Source organism: Diorhabda sublineata, chromosome 2, assembly GCF_026230105.1.
Source record: "Diorhabda sublineata isolate icDioSubl1.1 chromosome 2, icDioSubl1.1, whole genome shotgun sequence".
Classification (NCBI taxonomy): Eukaryota; Metazoa; Arthropoda; class Insecta; order Coleoptera; family Chrysomelidae; genus Diorhabda; species Diorhabda sublineata.
The window spans coordinates 39,421,747-39,444,790 of record NC_079475.1 but is presented as its reverse complement, the minus strand read 5'-3'; the positions used below and the strand labels follow the sequence as shown (position 1 = coordinate 39,444,790).

The following is a 23,044-nucleotide window of genomic DNA, read 5'->3' as shown; positions in this document are numbered from 1 at the left end:
CTTTGGATACTTTGGACGTGGTTAATCGGTTGCAGTCCACTCAGATGAATCCTTTGGATACTTTGGACGTGGTTAATCGGTTGCAGTCCACTCAGATGATGATTTAAGATTGGATATAACCAATTTGTGGAGTTTTTTAATGTTTTCTGGAGAAACTACCTCAATTGGACGACCAGAACGTTCACCATCATCGGTTAGGTTAGGTGTCTGTACGACCACTATTAAATTAAGCAAACCAAAAGCAAACGAATCAAATTTAAAACGTATACTAGCTTTGATGACGAAGCTACAAGTACGAGTGAGTGTGTGGTTGAAATCACGGATAGCAAAGTTACATTTCGAAAAATTTCAAATTTCATCAGCCACTATGATCAAATGATCTATTTGCTTGGTGGTTATGTAGAATAATTTAATTTACGTTTTCTATTTTAATAGACAAACAAATTAGAGGCATTTCGAGAACAATCCCGTGATATTTAAATTATTGTTCTCAAAAGTGAGAATAGCATTCAATAATGACGATAAAAACAATGATACAGCTGAAAAAACATCTCCATTGTCAACTGAATTATTCTAATAAAATTTCTTCGCGTTATTACGAAACTTTTCTTGAGGATTCTTCTTACTCAGTATAGCCACAACTCACACCTTCCATTTCAATATCAACGATCTGCTCCGATCTCGTCCGAACAAGGTAAAAAGTCATTTCGTATTTTATTCAAGACCTACCTGTTAACGTTCGCGAACGCCAGGTGTAGTCATCCGTTTTCGAGTGTCTTTTGTCTTTAAGACATGCGTTATTTGCTTTAGAGTTAGTTCTTTGACTTTTGCTCTTTTTAACGAGTGTTGGTGGGATATTGTTGGATATTTGTGACAAAACCGTTCAATTAGTGTTCAAATTGATTAAAACTGGATTATAACTTTAAAAGGAAAGCCGGTAAGCCGAATCGTTATTATTTTGGAATGCGTTTAAATGCACCCGTTTAGTTTGCGTCTCTCTCTCTCTTTTCATTGTTGAAGCAGTTACAGGATTATAATTGGGATAATAATTCTCAAGTTTAAAACAGAACATATTGAATGTAAACGCTAGAACATGTAAAATATGGGTTATAAACTATGTTTTTTCTATGCTTAGCTATAGTCTATCATTTTTCATTTGTAATAATGAGGAAATTATATTTTCTTTGCCCCAGAATATTGTATTTTCTCCAAGAGGAAGACACAGAAATTTTAAATACTTCCACCGTACCTTTTTATTACTTGACGTATTAATGCAATGTGCTTTGATGAATACCAAGCATTACCTAAGCAATATCCCAACAAGTTATTGTGATTATTCGACATATTCACACTTCATTTCACTATTATTGTTTCCACGTAATATACTGATGTACTTACCTCTAGATTTTTGAGATTAAATATTGCACTGATGAGGTACGGAACGCTGAAACTGATCTACAAGTTTTGCGTGTTTTCTGTTAAAAAAGCCATATTGCAAATTGATATTAAGGTCAACCACTGTCACTTTGATTTGTAGGAAATATAATCCAATATTCGTCGCGGTGTATAGGCAGAAAAACATTTGTTTTTCCTATAAACTGTTAAATTAGTTATGAAAATATTTTTAAATGGATAATGAGTGAAAATTATAAGTAGTTTTATCAAATTTCAATAGAAATATATCACTTTACATAAAATTAATAAAATATACCCTTCGAAAATCCTTGCCAATGTTTAACCTCCAATTTTTTTAAGTCATGTTGTACCATATGAACACACTATTTTCTGCGGCGTTTAATACCTCTTTTTTCTTACCCTTTATGGATCTTCTTTATTATTCTTTCTTTATTAATTCAATTTAGTTTCAGTTTATTTTTCATAACGTTTACTATGTCTTTTTCTTTGTATAGTTCACTTAATCCTAAATTATTTCTGATTCTACAAATATCAATCAACTTTCAACTTTTCTTCTTGATAGTTCAAATTTCAGGTGCATAAGTGACAACAAGTCAATATAATTAAACTCTGCCACCCTTTCAAAACCAAGTTAGGTATGTATTGCATCTGTAGCCATACTGTTACCCGTGTCCATTACAATATATTTGGTTTTTTCCTTCTTCCTCAATAGTATCCTGTCCTGTTTAATAAAGAGCTCTTCTTGAGTTGCTGAAGTCTAACTCTCATACTATCTGTTTAGTGGTTTTTTTCCCATCAGTTTTTTGGCATTCTCTAACCGATCTCAACACATTCTGAACTCTTACTCTGTAATATCCTGATATTTTAGTACGCTACCTCAGTTTTTCTTTACCTTTAATTTCAATCGTTCTCATTAGTCTTCTTGTGCCTATTTGTCTATCCATCCATGCAGCTTTAGACACTTCTTTAGCCCAATAACTACACGTAATGAAATTCTAATTATTTACTCAATACGAATTCCCTGATATACAAGGGTCGTATTATTTTCAACCTCCGATCGCTCCGTGCAGACGCTACGCGGGCAAATGAAAGCGGACTCTCGCACTACGCACTCCGCCATTATTGACATTCTGGCGTCAGTCGGCGTTGTGCTACAGCCTCGTAAACATGTCCGCCATTATTGATGCTCCCGCCAAGTGTGAATTGCGAAATTTGATTCGTTTTCTACATGCTGAAGGCAATAGTGCTGCAGAAATCCATCGAAAGTTTCAGATGACCTGGTACAACGAGTTGACAGAATGGTTAGGTTATGTTGAATTCATTGGCGGCAACTTTATTTGAAGAGGGTATTGAAACGTTTGTCCACAGATATGACAAATGTTTCAATCTCTTCGGTGTTTATGTCGAAAAGCAATAAAATTATTGTTTTATTTTAACTTATTTTTTATTTATAGCCTATCGGAGATTGAAAAAACGGCCCTCGTATATCCCAAATATTTTTGTTGGGTGTGTTTATGTAACTGATTTAATTTATATCATTGTTTCAAACTGAATCTTTACAAAAATAATAGTTTGTTTATTAACAACATTTGAATAAACTACACATAATAAAGTTAAAATAACTTTCATTAGTTAATTGATAGAATTATCACAAACGAAGAGAAAATAATACTTTTTAATCAGATTTTTGTAACAATGTTTAAAATAGAATAGAGAAATTATTTCTCATGCAAAAAAATCATTTAATTCCCACGTGAAATTTAAACAAGAGAAATTGTTTAAGGGTTTGTCGAATTATCGTATGATTTTTAAAATACTTCAAAAAACTTTTCAATTATTTCAAATCATTATGAAAATTTTAGCAGATGCAGCCATACATAAACTAATTAATTTTACGATAACAAAGTTAGGTCAAAAATTAACTAGAGAATGTCTAAGTCTGTAAGGAGCTACCAGAAATAACTTAGAGTTAAATATCGTTGCCATTGACTTCTACACCATGCCAAAATCAACACTAAACGTCAATCAGAAACAAATCTAGCTTGAAAGGTAAAAAATTTGATACCAAAACAACTTCCATAAATGAAATTCGTCTTGAGAAATATCTGACGACAAAAAGAAACAATAAATAAACAAAATGAGTAATGATAACTAAAATTTCTAAAGCATTATTATTGGTAACTATAAAATGTTATGAATGAAGCTTATTTGCGTGAGTAATGACCCACCACCACGCCAAAAATGAGGGTCAAACAATCATAAGCGGGGGTCCATGAAAATTTATTTGATATCCATAGTAAAGAACTGAAATATTAGCTTGACTTCTCTTATCAATATAAGCAGATAATATTCTAAAAAAGAGTGATTATCTACAAACTTTACTTGGCAATGAAGCATTATTATTGGCATTTGTTAGATTTGTTATGGGCGAAGAAATTCGCGAAAAACTTGACGAATACTAAAGGCGAATCAATATCCTGAGTGATTTATTGGCGAGCTCCAGAAATCCAGAGGTAATTTATTGTGTTATCCACCGAGTATCCATCTAGTAGAGAAAATTTTGAATAAATTGCACCAATCGATGCAATTTGTGATTAACGCAGTTAACAAAATAAGAATGTAATAAGCTCGCGCTTATTTGCAGATGGGAACGATGAAGATTTTCAACGATTGCTTTTGTCGTAAGGAGGTTTATCAAGATTTTATATTCTTTTGATTCAGTTTTGCGAATTTTCATATTTTTCAAACTTGACGCAGGTAGAATCGTGGTCGAAAGGTGGGGTTTATATTCTTTTGACTCAGTTTTAGCGTTTCTGGAAATTGAATCATGATTTAGTATAAAACCTGATCAATCCCAAAGCAGACACCGCGTAACCTCAACGTTCTATTGCAAGAGGACGGCCTCAATTTGATAAAAACAAAGAATGTGATTTCCGCTTTTCTTCGTATATTGATCGGTGCGAATTTTCATATTTTTCAAACTTGACGCAGGTAGAATCGTGGTCGAAAGGTGGGGTTTATATTCTTTTGATTCAGTTTTAGCGTTTCTGGAAATTGAATCATGATTTAGTATAAAACTTGATCAATCCCAAAGCAGACACCGCGTAACCTCAACGTTCTATTGCAAGAGGACGGCCTCAATTTGATAAAAACAAAGAATGTGATTTCCGCTTTTCTTCGTATATTGATCGGTGCGAATTTTCATATTTTTCAAACTTGACGCAGGTAGAATCGTGGTCGAAAGGTGGGGTTTATATTCTTTTGATTCAGTTTTAGCGTTTCTGGAAATTGAATCATGATTTAGTATAAAACCTGATCAATCCCAAAGCTGACACCGCGTAACCTCAATGTTCTATTGCAAGAGGACGGCCTCAATTTGATAAAAACAAAGAATGTGATTTCCGCTTTTCTTCGTATATTGATCGGTGCGAATTTTCATATTTTTCAAACTTGACGCAGGTAGAATCGTGGTCGAAAGGTGGGGTTTATATTCTTTTGATTCAGTTTTGCGAATTTTCATATTTTTCAAACTTGACGCAGGTAGAATCGTGGTCGAAAGGTGGGGTTTATATTCTTTTGACTCAGTTTTAGCGTTTCTGGAAATTGAATCATGATTTAGTATAAAACCTGATCAATCCCAAAGCAGACACCGCGTAACCTCAACGTTCTATTGCAAGAGGACGGCCTCAATTTGATAAAAACAAAGAATGTGATTTCCGCTTTTCTTCGTATATTGATCGGTGCGAATTTTCATATTTTTCAAACTTGACGCAGGTAGAATCGTGGTCGAAAGGTGGGGTTTATATTCTTTTGATTCAGTTTTAGCGTTTCTGGAAATTGAATCATGATTTAGTATAAAACTTGATCAATCCCAAAGCAGACACCGCGTAACCTCAACGTTCTATTGCAAGAGGACGGCCTCAATTTGATAAAAACAAAGAATGTGATTTCCGCTTTTCTTCGTATATTGATCGGTGCGAATTTTCATATTTTTCAAACTTGACGCAGGTAGAATCGTGGTCGAAAGGTGGGGTTTATATTCTTTTGATTCAGTTTTAGCGTTTCTGGAAATTGAATCATGATTTAGTATAAAACCTGATCAATCCCAAAGCTGACACCGCGTAACCTCAACGTTCTATTGCAAGAGGACGGCCTCAATTTGATAAAAACAAAGAATGTGATTTCCGCTTTTCTTCGTATATTGATCGGTGCGAATTTTCATATTTTTCAAACTTGACGCAGGTAGAATCGTGGTCGAAAGGTGGGGTTTATATTCTTTTGATTCAGTTTTGCGAATTTTCATATTTTTCAAACTTGACGCAGGTAGAATCGTGGTCGAAAGGTGGGGTTTATATTCTTTTGACTCAGTTTTAGCGTTTCTGGAAATTGAATCATGATTTAGTATAAAACCTGATCAATCCCAAAGCAGACACCGCGTAACCTCAACGTTCTATTGCAAGAGGACGGCCTCAATTTGATAAAAACAAAGAATGTGATTTCCGCTTTTCTTCGTATATTGATCGGTGCGAATTTTCATATTTTTCAAACTTGACGCAGGTAGAATCGTGGTCGAAAGGTGGGGTTTATATTCTTTTGATTCAGTTTTAGCGTTTCTGGAAATTGAATCATGATTTAGTATAAAACTTGATCAATCCCAAAGCAGACACCGCGTAACCTCAACGTTCTATTGCAAGAGGACGGCCTCAATTTGATAAAAACAAAGAATGTGATTTCCGCTTTTCTTCGTATATTGATCGGTGCGAATTTTCATATTTTTCAAACTTGACGCAGGTAGAATCGTGGTCGAAAGGTGGGGTTTATATTCTTTTGATTCAGTTTTAGCGTTTCTGGAAATTGAATCATGATTTAGTATAAAACCTGATCAATCCCAAAGCTGACACCGCGTAACCTCAACGTTCTATTGCAAGAGGACGGCCTCAATTTGATAAAAACAAAGAATGTGATTTCCGCTTTTCTTCGTATATTGATCGGTGCGAATTTTCATATTTTTCAAACTTGACGCAGGTAGAATCGTGGTCGAAAGGTGGGGTTTATATTCTTTTGATTCAGTTTTAGCGTTTCTGGAAATTGAATCATGATTTAGTATAAAACCTGATCAATCCCAAAGCTGACACCGCGTAACCTCAACGTTCTATTGCAAGAGGACGGCCTCAATTTGATAAAAACAAAGAATGTGATTTCCGCTTTTCTTCGTATATTGATCGGTGCGAATTTTCATATTTTTCAAACTTGACGCAGGTAGAATCGTGGTCGAAAGGTGGGGTTTATATTCTTTTGATTCAGTTTTAGCGTTTCTGGAAATTGAATCATGATTTAGTATAAAACCTGATCAATCCCAAAGCAGACACCGCGTAACCTCAACGTTCTATTGCAAGAGGACGGCCTCAATTTGATAAAAACAAAGAATGTGATTTCCGCTTTTCTTCGTATATTGATCGGTGCGAATTTTCATATTTTTCAAACTTGACGCAGGTAGAATCGTGGTCGAAAGGTGGGGTTTATATTCTTTTGATTCAGTTTTAGCGTTTCTGGAAATTGAATCATGATTTAGTATAAAACCTGATCAATCCCAAAGCAGACACCGCGTAACCTCAACGTTCTATTGCAAGAGGACGGCCTCAATTTGATAAAAACAAAGAATGTGATTTCCGCTTTTCTTCGTATATTGATCGGTGCGAATTTTCATATTTTTCAAACTTGACGCAGGTAGAATCGTGGTCGAAAGGTGGGGTTTATATTCTTTTGATTCAGTTTTAGCGTTTCTGGAAATTGAATCATGATTTAGTATAAAACCTGATCAATCCCAAAGCAGACACCGCGTAACCTCAACGTTCTATTGCAAGAGGACGGCCTCAATTTGATAAAAACAAAGAATGTGATTTCCGCTTTTCTTCGTATATTGATCGGTGCGAATTTTCATATTTTTCAAACTTGACGCAGGTAGAATCGTGGTCGAAAGGTGGGGTTTATATTCTTTTGATTCAGTTTTAGCGTTTCTGGAAATTGAATCATGATTTAGTATAAAACCTGATCAATCCCAAAGCTGACACCGCGTAACCTCAACGTTCTATTGCAAGAGGACGGCCTCAATTTGATAAAAACAAAGAATGTGATTTCCGCTTTTCTTCGTATATTGATCGGTGCGAATTTTCATATTTTTCAAACTTGACGCAGGTAGAATCGTGGTCGAAAGGTGGGGTTTATATTCTTTTGATTCAGTTTTAGCGTTTCTGGAAATTGAATCATGATTTAGTATAAAACCTGATCAATCCCAAAGCAGACACCGCGTAACCTCAACGTTCTATTGCAAGAGGACGGCCTCAATTTGATAAAAACAAAGAATGTGATTTCCGCTTTTCTTCGTATATTGATCGGTGCGAATTTTCATATTTTTCAAACTTGACGCAGGTAGAATCGTGGTCGAAAGGTGGGGTTTATATTCTTTTGATTCAGTTTTAGCGTTTCTGGAAATTGAATCATGATTTAGTATAAAACCTGATCAATCCCAAAGCAGACACCGCGTAACCTCAACGTTCTATTGCAAGAGGACGGCCTCAATTTGATAAAAACAAAGAATGTGATTTCCGCTTTTCTTCGTATATTGATCGGTGCGAATTTTCATATTTTTCAAACTTGACGCAGGTAGAATCGTGGTCGAAAGGTGGGGTTTATATTCTTTTGATTCAGTTTTAGAGTTTCTGGAAATTGAATCATGATTTAGTATAAAACCTGATCAATCCCAAAGCAGACACCGCGTAACCTCAACGTTCTATTGCAAGAGGACGGCCTCAATTTGATAAAAACAAAGAATGTGATTTCCGCTTTTCTTCGTATATTGATCGGTGCGAATTTTCATATTTTTCAAACTTGTCGCAGGTAGAATCGCGTTTTCCTCGTCATATCTTATCGAAAAAACTTTAGAACCATTACAAAAAAAAGGAGTAGATTAAATATCACAGAATGGGAAGATTATGCAGTTATTCCTGACGAAAGCTTGATAATATTGATAATTCGTTGTCAATCATCATCAAGTACAACTCTCTCATTAAAATTTTATCCTTTTTTGTAATTACCATTGTAGAAGTTACGTTGCGTTATAAGTGTTTAATTTTAATTATATTACTACAGTTATAACAATAATAAATAGTAGGTTTAAATATTTAATTAATTCCTATAATACAAGAAATTTTATTACATTTCTTTTGACCACTCCGAGTTTTCTAAATAAAATTTGTGAGAAGTGATTGGTTTTTGTGTTGAGAGTCACTGTAGTAAACTTTTTCGATTGGTCGATCGAAAATTTTAAAGTTTCCATTAATATATATGAACTTGGTTTTTTTTTCGAGTTTTGGGAATAGGTCGTAATGTAGCTGGTCCACCGGATCCAACAAAATTTTGGAAATAGTCTAGATAGTATCTCGATTTTGATTCGAATCTATATTTGAATCATAATATACTTTTTTTGTTTGTATTTCCAAAATTAATGTAAATAACATATGAGAAAGGGACACACTATAATTATAATAATTGGAATGGTAGGAAAATGGCGTGATAAAAACAAGAGAAATTATAAAATTACGGTTTGAAAGGAACCCGGTTTAAACATAAGATGCATCGAGATTTGCCCACGCGATGTCTTGTAATTACAACTCAGATAATAATACTTTATATTCTGTATAAATGTATCCTTTATTATTACTGATATCATCTGTTTTATCTATCTATCTATCTATCTATCTATCACTCGTGGAATACGTAAATAATAGTTTTTTCACATTCAAAATCTACTTACTATAGATGAGTTTTATAAAACAACAAGCTGACAAAGACAAGCGAAAATGAATATCATAACTACTGTGAAAGTTAAGAAGATGTTGTAAGCTCAGTAGAAACCATAATTGATATAGTAGACAGAGGATTTCTAATTTAGCTTTTGTCGATCAGATAAGGAAACTATAAAGTACATCCTCAGCTACTTAACAAACGTAATTTTCTAATTAAAGTTTGTTTTGCTACACCATGCATCCTATTCGCCAGATTTAGCCCTCTGGGATTATTTTCGTTTCCCGGATTTAAAAAAATGGCGGGATGGTCAAAAAGTTTCCAAAATTTTTTGTGTTTTCTTTGCTGGATCAGGTACTTCTACCGAGCTCTATACTTTCACGTCCACTAACTCGAAGGGCTTCTTTCTTTCGATTGTTATTACTAAATCGTTGTTAAATGGGGGTTGACCCTTAACATCCGCGTGTTGGTGAAATCTTTGTTCTTGACTTCTTGATAATTTGGTAATAGTCTTATCAATAGTGTCCATTGTCAAGTCCCGATGGATGTCACTATTTTTGCGGTACCAAGAAAAACACGTTTCCGTCACTATTATAATATTTGTGTTAAATTGAAGAAAACTCCGACTGAGTGCTATAAATTGTTGCAAGAGGCCTATGGGGACAATTCTCTATCCCGTGCGCGTAGTTTTGAGTGGTGTAAGCGCTTTAGTGAGCGCCGAGAGAGCACTGAAGATGGCCAGCGCCCAGGTCGCCCTGTGAATGTTTCAGCTCCGGAAACGGTGACCAAACTCAACCAAATTGTGCATGCAGATCCTCGAATAAGCATCCGGATGATTACCGAGACTGTAAACACTGATAAAGAAACAGTAAGAAAAATTTTACACGAGGAATTACACACGACAAATGTCTGTGCCAAAAAATTTGACTCCTGACCAAAAGCTCTTGCGTCAACGGGTCTGCTCAGATTTCCTTGGAAGGTTAGAGAAAGATCTGCTTTGAAATGGACCCGATTTGAGTCGATGGAAGCGGTAAAGCAGAGCTCCTAAAGGCGTTCACCACATGAGACTTCCAGCACTGCTTCGATCAATAGAAAAAACGTATGGAGAGGTGTGTGTCGAGGGGAATTGACTATATTGAAGGGAAGCATTCGAATGTAGAATAATTTTTATAATAAAACCCCTTTTCGTAACCATTTCAATACTTTCAAGTCTCTGTATTATAAGTAAGTTAATTTGACTGGCACATTCGCAAAGATGTCCATATTTTGCTTACAGAATAGTATTTTGTTCTATATTTGTAGAATTCCAATAGATTTTTCTAAACTTGATGTTAACGTGGAGGAACGTGGAGTCCTTTTTGATATGGACGTAGAGCGTATTATTTATTTCAACTGGTATAAACTGATTGTTTTTGTGAATATTATTAACATTACCTACAGATTTGTTTAATACAGATTTAAATAATGAAAAGTGGCAATTGTACACTAGTGTATAATAATACTGGCTCTAATTCACTTTCTTATGGTACTCCTGGCCAAATATTTTTTAATTCTGAAGAGTAAAATAATATTTGAATATATTTGAATCCTATAAACCTAACCTATAGTTGAATGTACGACGTATATCTCGTGACGAAATTGGGTTCTTTGATATTTGAGAGACAGAGTAAGAAATACAGATTTCAAAGAGCAATGCGGGATACAAGACAATGTGAGGTGGGGAAAACAGCGTAAGAGGCAGTGGTACAACCATGTAAGACGGATGGACGAGAACAGACTTCCGAGAATAGTCCTAAAAACCAACCCGCCCGGCTCAAAGCCTCCCGGGAGACCACCTAAAAGGTGAAAAGATAGCTGGCAATCCACCTCTCAGGAAAAGATGCACAGGCAGCTTCAGAATGAACAGATCGACAGATCTCCAAGAAGTAGAAGGAAAAGAAGATATTTGTTAATTTCGATATAACAAACAGTAAGGAATGACGTAGTTTCGTGAGAAAAATGGATTCTACTGCCTTCAGTGGCGTCTCATTGTTCAAATAACTAAATGGGCTTGATTCCACTAAGAATACATCGGATCGCTTTGAGTTTCTAATGATTAATCATAATAATTAGTAAATAAAAAAAAACAACTGTTCTACAAAAATAATAAAAGATTAATAATAGATCACGTGATAATAAAAAAAAAGCTTGACGTCACACCTCGCGAAACGCTATGTTGTAACTGTCATTTTCTTATAAAGTAACCAGGTTATTGCGAGTTTTCAGCAATTATTGTTAAATTAATGAAGTTCGGTTTCAGTTTAATTTGCCATTGAATCAGAATTTAACAAAGCAAACTGCAATAATTTGCCCAAAATTGACGCAGTTATGCTTGACAAATTTGTTGCATCGAACATTTACTTTTGTTCATCGAAAGTCCGCTGTATTATGTGAAAAACAAACAAAGTCTTATTTAATTAGCAGTTACCAGTCAGAGAATCGCATTTACCCACTGTGGAATGAAAATACTTAACTGATTTTGAGGTTAGCAAACGCAAAGTTTCAATAACTTCAACTTAATTAAGTATAACATTTTATATGGTATGTGTGGTATATTCTGGTAGATTTTGTACATTTATAAATAGATATATCACGTTTTGTTTGATACTTGATTCAAAATGATTTAATTAAAATAAATGATGAAATAATTTGTGGAATGAAAGTAAGTAAGTAAATTATCGTTGTACTTTCACATTGGGGCACTATACGGTATTTATAATACGAGGAATTATCATTTATTAAAAAAACACAATTGACAGCTGCTTTGCGAGGTGTGACGTCATTCAAGACGCCATGATAGTCTTGTCCGTTTTCGCGGTCAATTTCAAATTCATTTCTAAAAACTCAAAATACTAACGTAAAACACTTATTTTTCTCAAAATAACATATTTTTGGGGTGAAATAGATGCTAAGCTATAATTTTAAACTAATTTCCAAATATTATCAACTACCCTATTGTCTTATAATAAACAGCAATGTTATAACAGAATGTTTATATTGGAATTATATGTAGATATTCAAGTTTCTCACAAATTATTTCGCAAATTTTGAAACTCGTTTTGTTATCAAATTCCGATAGGTGTAATTTGACGTATGTTTCTTTGACACTTCTTAAGACTTAAGTAAAAATAAAATATTGTGAACTGGTTTAATTTCTATACCGCAAAATATGCAGCTTCTTTCCTTCAAATAGTTTCGTTATTATATAAGATTTTATAGAATTTCTAAGAGGTGGTTTCTGTAAACAAGTTTACAGTTGAAGTAGAATCTAGATGTTATATCTGCCATTTTAAAAAGTGTTTACTAGCCGATTATATCGTTGAAATTTCCATTATGAATACAGGATCTTTTTAGTACCCAATATTTATGGGTTATAAAAAAACGGGTTTTGTCAAGTTGAGATATCGTATTAATTCGTTAGATTATTTTATTAATTTAAGAAAGAAATATGAGAAATGATTAGATTCGAATATGGATGCTTTATATGTCTCTATTAATATAATGATTTAATTTAAAATTTGATAAAGAATAACATGATTATTAGAATCAATAGATTTCCAGCAATAATTTTTTAAAGAAATACACCATATAAAGAATAAAACGATGATTATTCTTCGTAAATAAATGGTTGCAATTAATATGTGGGCAGCTTATAAGGCATGATTACTGTTTCTACTTCGGTTAACAATCTACTAGTTACTTTTCAACTTTTAGTTTCAACTAGGATAATCTTCTTAGTTCCAGTTTTATGTGGTCTTTTACGCGATTATTTTCATTTATCTCAACTTTCACGTTGTAGAATTTATCTATCAAATCGATTACTGTAGACAATTTCTTGTGGAATTAACAGAGAACAAATTAAAGTAAAACTACGTACATTCTTTATATCATTTAATTAACTAAAATCAACTAAGCAGAAACTTATGTGAAGTTTGTTCTTAGTTCAGAGTATTATATTGCTCCAAAAAAAAAACATCTTCTCATATATGCACTCCATTTAAGTTAACATTTTCCGCGTCATCTTCGTTGTCTTTATTAGTTTTATCACAACGCAACGAATAGATCCAAAAAAAGTGATTTGGCAAGAGCAGGAGTAGACAAGTACAATTTGAGCATGATTTGGACACGCAATTTATTTGAGTCCAGTAATGAACCCTATTGTTTCTTAGATACAGAAGTACAAGTATGTTCCCAGAAGTACCTGGTGGTCTGACCTAGAGATGGTGGTAGTTGCTCGAAAATATCACCGTAGTTTGAAGATACCACGTTGTTTAGTATTTGTTTCGTGAATTTGTGAACATGTAAATAATTCTAAGATCTTAGAATATTGAGTAGCAAAGTTTAAACGAGGACGTACGACCTGCGAAGACCAGCATTGCAGTGGTCGACCCAATGTGGTGACCTCTCCAGAAATGTTGAAGAAAATCCACAAATCGGTACTGGATGATCGTTGACTGAAAGTGTGTGAACTACCAGACATAGTAGACATTTCAAAAAGTGCGATTAGTCATATTAACTGGAAATTTTGGCATGAAATAACTATGCGCTAAATGGGTGACGCGTTTGGTCACATTGAAACAAAAAGAAGATGTTTTCATCGAGTGTTTGGCAAGATAGAACGTGGATCTATCACATCACAATCGAAGCGAAAGAACAATCAAAACAATGGACTGAAAAGGGAGAATCGGCTACAAATAAAGCAAGGACCGTTCCATCTGCAGGCTATGTAATGGCGTTGGGTTGCGCGTGGGAAAATGTCCATTAACTATTTTGGAAAAGGAAGAACTATCAACGGAGAGTATTATACTAACTTATTGCAACGTTTGAGCGAAGAAATCTAGCAGAAACGGCCGCATTTGGCTAAGAAGAACGTGTTATTTCATCTAGAAAATGCAGCTCACACACACGTTATCGCAATAACAAAAATTAATTAATTAAAGTTTGAATTGCTACGTCATTCATCCTAGTTAACAATTTTAGGCCCCTGGGATTATTTTCTGATCCCAGAATTGCAAAAATGGATCGGCGGTTAAAAATTTTTGAAGCGACGAAAGCAGTTAAGGTGGGCCTTTGGTACGACAGAGATTGACTCAATGAAATGTAGGAAGTCAACCGCCAGAAAGTATTGGGTACATTTTTTGCAACAATGTGTATTATTTCAAACATCTTGCAACGTTTCATTAAAGGCAACTTAATTTACATACACTGAGTTCGAATAATGGACGGTTTGGCGCTGGTTAGCTTTCGTAGAAAACCAAATGTTTCTTGAAGATCAGGCTTTTGAATTGCATGTCATTCCAAGCAAATGGCACTCCTGCAGCGGCATCAATAGCTTTACAAGTATGAATGCTGATTATAATACAAGGCACTAAATGAGCTGGCTGATAAAAAGTTGGTAGGACTAGATCCATGGACATAGAGATTCGTAGATTAAGGAGCACTTTGAACTGTGACAAAGGAAGAAAAACAAATAGGCACAGCTTGATTCGTACGGTTGCAGGCAAATCCTCAGACTGGATAATTAGGACCGAAAAGCCTCCGTTGTTAAACTTGATTTTGGTGTTCAAAACTTTCACCATTTTCTTGATGATTTATCTTTTGTCATATAATCGGAAAAATAAGACTCAAATGAAGAACTTCTTTGAGAGAATTTCAAGCTGCGAAATCGTATCTGTCATTTATCATACAGAAAAACTTTAGAGGCATCCCGGAAAGTAGTTTTGTTCTTTTTATTTAAATATTCCAAATGTTCAGGTACTTCACAACTTTTATCTTCAGTGTTTCTGTTTAAAAAATCGTTGCGGCTGAAGACCAAAAATTCAAGATCAAAAATTTATTTACTAATTAAAATGATGATTTTATGTGATAAGTCCATACCGTGTATAAGTAGAACATAAATGTGATTAGATTTATATTATTTAGAAACCATTAATTAGATGAGACAAAAAATTAGATACTCAATTTCAGTCTATTGGAGAATCATCTTATCTAATTCGAATTCTTAATTATTTCAATAATCTTTCTGTGTTAATTATAGATCTATTTGTAAATGAAAACGCATTCCTCGTTTTATTAGGTTTTTATGAAAAATTTTTTGCTCATTAGTCACTTAGTTCATAACTTTATCTAAATGCCAACGAAAGCTTTTAATAACCTTCCATCCTTAATTAGCAATTAATGTTAATTTGGAATTTTGCTGAAGTTTTTCAGGCTCGAATTCTGTTTCACTGTTTGCTCATTAAAAGTTATATTTTCTAATAACCAATTGAGTTTAGTAATATTTCTTTGACATCTTCAATCCTAATAATATTGATTTTACAAAGTCGTGTGAAGCTGTGCTGTACTTTCAAAAATCTCAAGTGATATAGATAAGTAGCCATTTATTGAAGAAAAGCAAAGAAATTTCACAGGTCTATAAGTGGTGGAAGATTTTAACAAATCAAGAGATGATGTAGAAAAATTTTATAAGATCTATAATCATTTCCTCACCCATGACCATTCGTTTTTGCCTAATGTACTATATTTTGAAACAGTAAAGAAAATATAAGTACTTATTACCAAAGGAAAATTGTGCAAATCGAAAGTTTGCTATATCTATGATTTAAACTGAATATATAGAATTGCTGGTGGACAGAATTTTATAAGAAATGTAGAAATAACATATCAAGATTTAAATATCAGAATACTAATATTTAAAATATTGGGAAAGACAGTTTCATGATTCTAATTGTACCAATGACAGTAATGACTACTAATAAAGTATATTGATTCTATATTTGCTTTTATTTTCCCAACCTTTATCTAATTATCCAAGTCAATGATTTTAAAATAATTAGAAATCAAACATAATCACTGCTAAAAACATGGTGAAGTATGAATTCTAATCTAATTTAACACATGTGGTATAAAGCGATTTCTTATTGGGAACGTGGCAACGAAACACCAACGTGAACTAACTGTAATATATTTTCCGAGCTTTCGAATACTTATGTATTCATCGTCTTGAAAATAATTAATTATTTTCGGTTGTTTTAAATAGTATTAATGCTTGTATAAATTTTCAAACTCATAGAATTCAAAATTCAATATTCAAATTGACGTTGATAGAAATATTTCTATGAATTTTGAGGTTATCAGGTGAAGTAAAGATTATGCTCAATGAAGAATTCTTGAAACATTCACAATGGACAAGAATTGGATTCCAGACTAATTAGAATCTAGAAAATTCACATTACCAGAAAACATGTTCCGGTCAGTGGTTTGACAACTGTGCACGAAGTTTTGAAATCTTTTTCCGAAAAGCATAATTTGCAAGAAGAATTTTTAGTATTGGATTTTACCGAAAATTTTGTTATCACTGCTTCAGGTGATATCTGAATTAAAGACAGTACAGTCGGTGGATTCTGGATCATACGATGACACGACATAGTCTATAGTACTAGAACTGGTCTTACCAAAAGAATCCAAAATTGACTGAAGACATTTTTGATCAGCACACACACTGAAACAATCAATATTGAGATCGCCACATAGAATTAGTTTGGATTTTAGAGGTACTTACTCCAGTAAGGTCAGTAGTTTGTGACAAAAAGTATGCACGTCAGCCCACGTAACCATTTATCATAATCATAAGTCTTGTTGTGGACGATAGAAAGTTCGAATACTTTCTCAGATATTATATCATTGTTTTTGGACTTGATCATAGTACCTCTATGAGATAAATTAGTTCTATTGAATCCGACTACTGTGGTGTAGTTTTTGACAAGAACAGGATCATTATTATTTAACCAATGTTCAGTGATGGCAACAATCTCTGGACAATGAAGCTCCTCTAGTAAAATTTTTGTGTCTTAGGGATTAAATATTAATAAGAAACAGGCCGAGCATGCTATCGTTCAGTCTTTGCTTCACTGATAGCGTCATTTTAACTAAATGGAATACTAACTAGATGTGAGTACCTAAAAAATGTTTCTTGTCAAAAATGACTTCATTTTTGGCAGAAAGAAGACTGATTCTTTCATCATGACAATGCACCTGCACATACAATGATCAGTTCAAAAGATTGGTATGGATACACTGCCCGAAGTACCTGATCTAGTCCCATGTGACTTTTTCTTATTACCACGCTTTAAAATATTCCACCGATTCTACAATATCGAAGAAGTGACGAAGTTGCTAAATAATTGTACAAAATAGTATAAGCATCTTGTATTAAAAAGTATTTTGAAAATGATAACGTTGTTTGGAAATTTCGATTATTTTTGGATCTTCCTTCATAAACGAGAAAGTTTTCTTAGAATGCGTATACTAAGTAAACAAAGGTTGTTGCGAAGATTAAATATATACCTAGGTTCAATATGCGGCGAGGAAAGAAGAAGCCAACGATTGTATCGAGTTTCAGAAACACATTTATCAAGTATAAACACATATAAATACCGATATTTGCTGCATAACTGAACCAATAATTACTTACAATATTGTTGTATTATGTGAAAGAATTTTTACCTTTCTTATATACCCCGAGGCTTAGTCATGATATTTCTTTCAGAAATATTACGGTTGCCATCTTGGATAATTATGAAGGCCAACACGTACTTCACGTCACTAAACATTTACGGACTCGTTTTTTTTTAATTACGAGGTATATCATCAAAGAAAAATTTCGTGTTTATATATAAAGAAACGCGTACAGACGAAGAAACCATATTTATTGTACGAAAACCTACAAATGTTAAACTAATTTTCGACATTACAAGATGGTTATAGCGTGGCACAATATGTATTCTTCATAAAACTTCGCTGCTTGTATTTACCACTATTTCGTAACTCATACCGAATTCCGAAATGAAAAATAATGTTTCCTCCCCGTATAAAATTCGGTAAAATCGAACAAACCGTCAGTCCACGTGGACTTATCATCTCCACTGTTTACCAATTAAAACATTTCTATTCGCTGAAGCTTTCGGAAGGCGTTTGTACACAATTTCTTTGGAATATTCCTACTTGACAATCTGCGATAACAGTGGCGTGGCTTGGTGAGATTTATTTGCTTCATAAATTTCTTGAAATAAATAGAAATATATTCGAATGCAAACGGCATAACTACAACAGTCTATTCAAATTTTTTAAAACTCAAAAAAATTGTAACCTTTTTGACTTTGACTCAATGTTTATAACTTACAGTCTGTCTGGTACCTAAACTCACCTTTATGTATTAAGAAAATATGTCTTTGTCGTTAAAGATACATATTTGTAGGAAATTTTTTTCATATTACTCAAAAATAATAACATTAAAATTATACAGGACCGCATCGCACACCACTAACAACTCTTTAGCTGCGTTGCATGAGTTGTTCCCAGAAAAGGTGATTTCGCGAAGGAGTGATATTGAATGGCCACCTCGGAGCCCTGACTTGACCCCACCTGATTTTTTCTTGTGGGGTTATCTTAAGAGCGTTCGACAGATTCAAGAAACAATATTGAAGAAAAGATCAGGAGTATTCCTCGACAACTTCTTCGAAAAGTTTATGAAAATGTACGCAAACGTGACGGCCGTCATTTAAACAATGTGTGTGTGTATCACTTTGGAGGTGACAAAATTTGCCTTAGCTCAATTTTCGTTGAGACGAAGTGTGCCGTTTAGTTTTTGTGTTCTCGTCAGATATCTACCCAAGTTTCAACCTACGTGACTATCCAAGAATAAAAATCATCACCATCTTGATTCTAGTGTGTCAAAAAGAATAGTACACTGCCCATCCGATACTCATTGTGCTCAGTAAGATTTTTGGGTAGACAATATGAGCAAAGTAAACTTACGGTTTTGCTCAAGCTTCTTTCCAATTAAGTTCCACAGTAACCAAAGACGTCCACTTGATCAAGCTCTTTATTAAACTGTCTGACCTATGTTATGACCTATGGATTTGGAAAACCCAGTGTTTACAACTGATCTATCAATCCCGCTTCTTTTAAAAAGTTCAGATTGTGGGATGGCTTTAATTGCCAAAGATCTTCGTCTTCTATTTCATACGCACCTAGGTGTAGTGCTTTGGAATTCAATACTTGGAGAAAATGTGGATAGTGGATAGAGGTTTCGTCCCCAGTGCAATAAAATCTGCACGACGCATCATCTGCCAGATCTAGCGTCTTCAGATGTTTGTTGAGACGACAGTGCCCCAATAGAACTCCTGGTTGTATTCGTAGATTGTTTTTACTTAGGTTGGTACATTCTACTCTGGTTACAGTTTCCCAGATGAGTCTCTGCTTGTCTCAGCCCGTGTAGGTTGGTTTTGCTGCTATCTACCTTCTTTTCCTCCTGACTTATATACCATCATTGGATCCGTCATAGCGAATTCACCGATATATGTGAGGGTATTTAGAAAACTAATCAAAGATCTGATTCCACAAGCGGCGGCATTAATGCTGACATCTAAAAGAAGTAAGACATTTCAGCGTGGATATAACTCGTATATTGGCAAGCAAGATCATTGATTTAGACGTGAATAATAAACGTATTTATCTATTGTTATCTATTGTGTGAAATAATATTCAGAAGTGGGATAAAATTTCAAACGTTCATATGATATTACTATCTCATACACTATTCAATTAATTTTTCTCACAATTACCTCATTTTTATGTTATTTTCCAATGAACTACATCATTTTCTTATTTTTATTGTAAAAAAAAACTAATCAGATTAACAATTTGAATTGCTAATTTACATAATACCGCTACTTTTGATGTCGTTTCGATATAAATTAGTAATTTTGATATTTTTTATTATGTAAATCTAATATCTCGATTAAAGCTCATGTTTTTTTTTATTATCTATCTTCATATTTCAACATATTGATCTCTTTTTTTAGATATTTTATTACGATAGTTAAATATCTCATTCTACATTCTACAAGTACGGAGTATCTCAGGTTTTGCAAAAATTTTATAAAAAAATTTAATTCTTCTTTCAAATATCCATAACAGATGTCTTCTAGATGCAGAAAAGATGAAGACAGACAGACTGATGTGGTGTGAAGTAGATCCTAGTTCATATTTGTTCCCAAACGTACAATTATCAAAATATTCAACACAGAAGGTGACAACACTAAAACAAACAATCATCTTCTTCATCTCCCTCTTTCAATAGTACCAGGTCCTGTTCAATCCTGTACGTTTGGTGCTCTTCCTGTATCTTCCTGAACTCCAGCTTCCGTACCACCTCTTTGGTGGTCTGTTCGGTCTCTGAACCGTGCACGAAAATATCTATAAACGCTTCCGATAACCGTTCCAAGTACTGTCCCGACTAGCAGGTTGGAACAAACCTATAGTTCAAAAAAGAATCAACTATACGAAACGGTGGTGTCAATCGGTGGGACGAAACGTCGAAACCCAATTTCTTCACTAGGAAGAAAAAAGTGAGTTGTAAAAATAAAAAAGAAGTGCTAAAGTAAACAACTCAAAAAATATATATTTAAATTTGAGAATACGTAAAAAATAGAGTCAAATATAATTAAATTAGAGCCGAATTTCTGATAATATTTTAAAAATCAATAAATCCGACTCTAAACTTAAACAATTAAACACAGAATTAACGCCATTACATCAATCAAACTCATTTATATGAAAAATTAAGTATAACTCTTATTTTTTGACTCCTTTCGATTATTATTCATTTTTATTGTACTGTGGCAACTCAACATCCCTATTAAAATATTCCACATCGACAGATCGAAATCACATCTGAACAATGATAATAATTTCCATTGAATTATATGGAAACCAGAACGATTCATTGGTCTGTAATATAATTCATATTATGTTGTATGGAATGTATCAATATCATTTGGAACCACCGAAATAATCATAAACTACTTTATATAGATTTTAGAATAATCTAAAATTGCTATTTTAAGTATCGAACATCAATTTCCGAAGCAACATCATTTTATGATACTAAAAATTACACAAGAGAAGCGATTGTTGAAATTATTTATCAAAATAATGGTTTTATTGGTCACAATTATCATCCACTATGTTCATTTTATGGTGTACATAATCGTTCTTCAGAGTAGGTCCTTCTAATAACAATGGACTTTGTTCGAACCATCTCGTGAGATGCCCAACAATACACAATGAAGAAGCTGTAACGACTGTACAAGAAAACATCGGAAAATATCGAAATCAATTAATTCGTCGCCTTTTTCAGCAACTGGGATTGTGTTTTTTCCCATTAATGAAATGGATTTTAGCTTATTTTGGTTTGAAAGCTTTCAAGAATCATCTTATGCAAGAATTGAAGACAAAATATTATCATATGTGGCTCCAATCGGCTGAAGCATGATTTGATTATCCGATGATGCTCATTTTCAGTTGATGTTTAGTTTATTAGCAGAATTCTCGCATTTGAAGTAAGAATAATCCACAATTTTTGTCAAAATACCAATACGTACACAGAAAATTACTTTTTGAAGCGCTATCAATCTTGCAGACGATTTAGCTCTAATAACCAAAACCAAAACAAAATGTAAAGATCAATCTGTCAACTAGATGGATCTGCAAAAAATATGGAGAGAAAACAAAGTGTGATTGGTAGAAAAGAATCCATAGAGATTAAAGCGAAAAAGGAAAACAAATAAAAGAATATCGAAAGGAAGTAAAGCCTTGGGATCATTGAAAGTATTGATAAGATCTATAGCAGCCAAAATTATAACATACCCAACCATAATTAAACCAACAATTGCATACGAAAGTGAAAAATGTGTTTTAACCAAGGTTGAAGAAACAAAACTGGTTATATGGGAATGGAAGGTATTGAGAAAAATTTTGGGGGGAATACAAAACAAGTAGGACTTTTGAGTAACGAAAAACTGAACGATTTGTATAAATAAGTAAAGGAAATAGATTTGCAAAAAGGGTTATTGAAGAGTGATACAAGAAGGAGGAAGACCAAAGAAAAATAGTAGAAGTTTGGAGGATATTACATAGGTAGAACCGAATTGGAGGGCAAAAGTACACAATAAGTACCTGTGGAGAAGAATTGTGAAGTCAGTTGATCGATCGATGAGAAAAAACAAATAATACATAGGCCCAAAAGATTTGTAGTACTGTAAATATATATGTTTGTCCATATGGCTAAAAAATTCATAATGTTTAGAAATTTTTCGTACCTCAAGTAGCTGGTATTAATATTCCTACCATATGGTTCCAACAGAACGTAGCCACTGGACACCGAACGCTTACTGTCATTCATTCATTCAAAGAAACTCTTTAATGATTTTGAGTTTTGATCCAATTAATTATCCTCAAACATCCTGAAATTCAATCCCATTGGATTCTTTTTTTGGTGGTTATAAACTAGAGACAATTGAAATCAATATTCAAAAAGTTATAGGACGCATATGCTAAGAAAAGTTTTGGAAAATTCGTGTTCACTAGCGACCACACGATCCAAATCATATTTGAACATTTTCTGTCGAATAAAACGTAACCAAACTTTTGATTACTATATTATAAATCGATTGTGTTATTGCAGCTGTGGGGAAAATAAATAAAATAAATAAATAAAAAAATTTATTCGAAATCTTCCTCTTCCTATCTACACTTCGAGTGAAAGGAAAATTTTGTAACCTTAAATCCCCGGCTGGAGACTCTTCCTCAGGAAGTGATATTTGGCGTCAGTTAAAGTATATAAAAACTGGTACTCAGATGGGGGGAATTAATATTAAATTGGACGCCACCAGCTTTTTAACAAACGACGTTAAAAATTAATAAAAAAAAGCGGAAAAGTTGG

At 33.6% G+C, this 23,044-nt stretch overlaps 1 protein-coding gene across 1 annotated transcript in view; it reads left to right on the top strand.

Moving 5' to 3' along the window:
- Window positions 1-747: 747 nt before the first annotated feature.
- LOC130452915 (uncharacterized) overlaps window positions 748-23,044 on the top strand; it is a 55,667-nt gene continuing 33,370 nt past the window's right edge. Inside the window, exon 1 of the mRNA XM_056792442.1 lies at window positions 748-937. The gene's annotated coding sequence lies outside the window, so the exon portion shown is untranslated. The remainder of the gene's footprint in view (window positions 938-23,044) is intronic.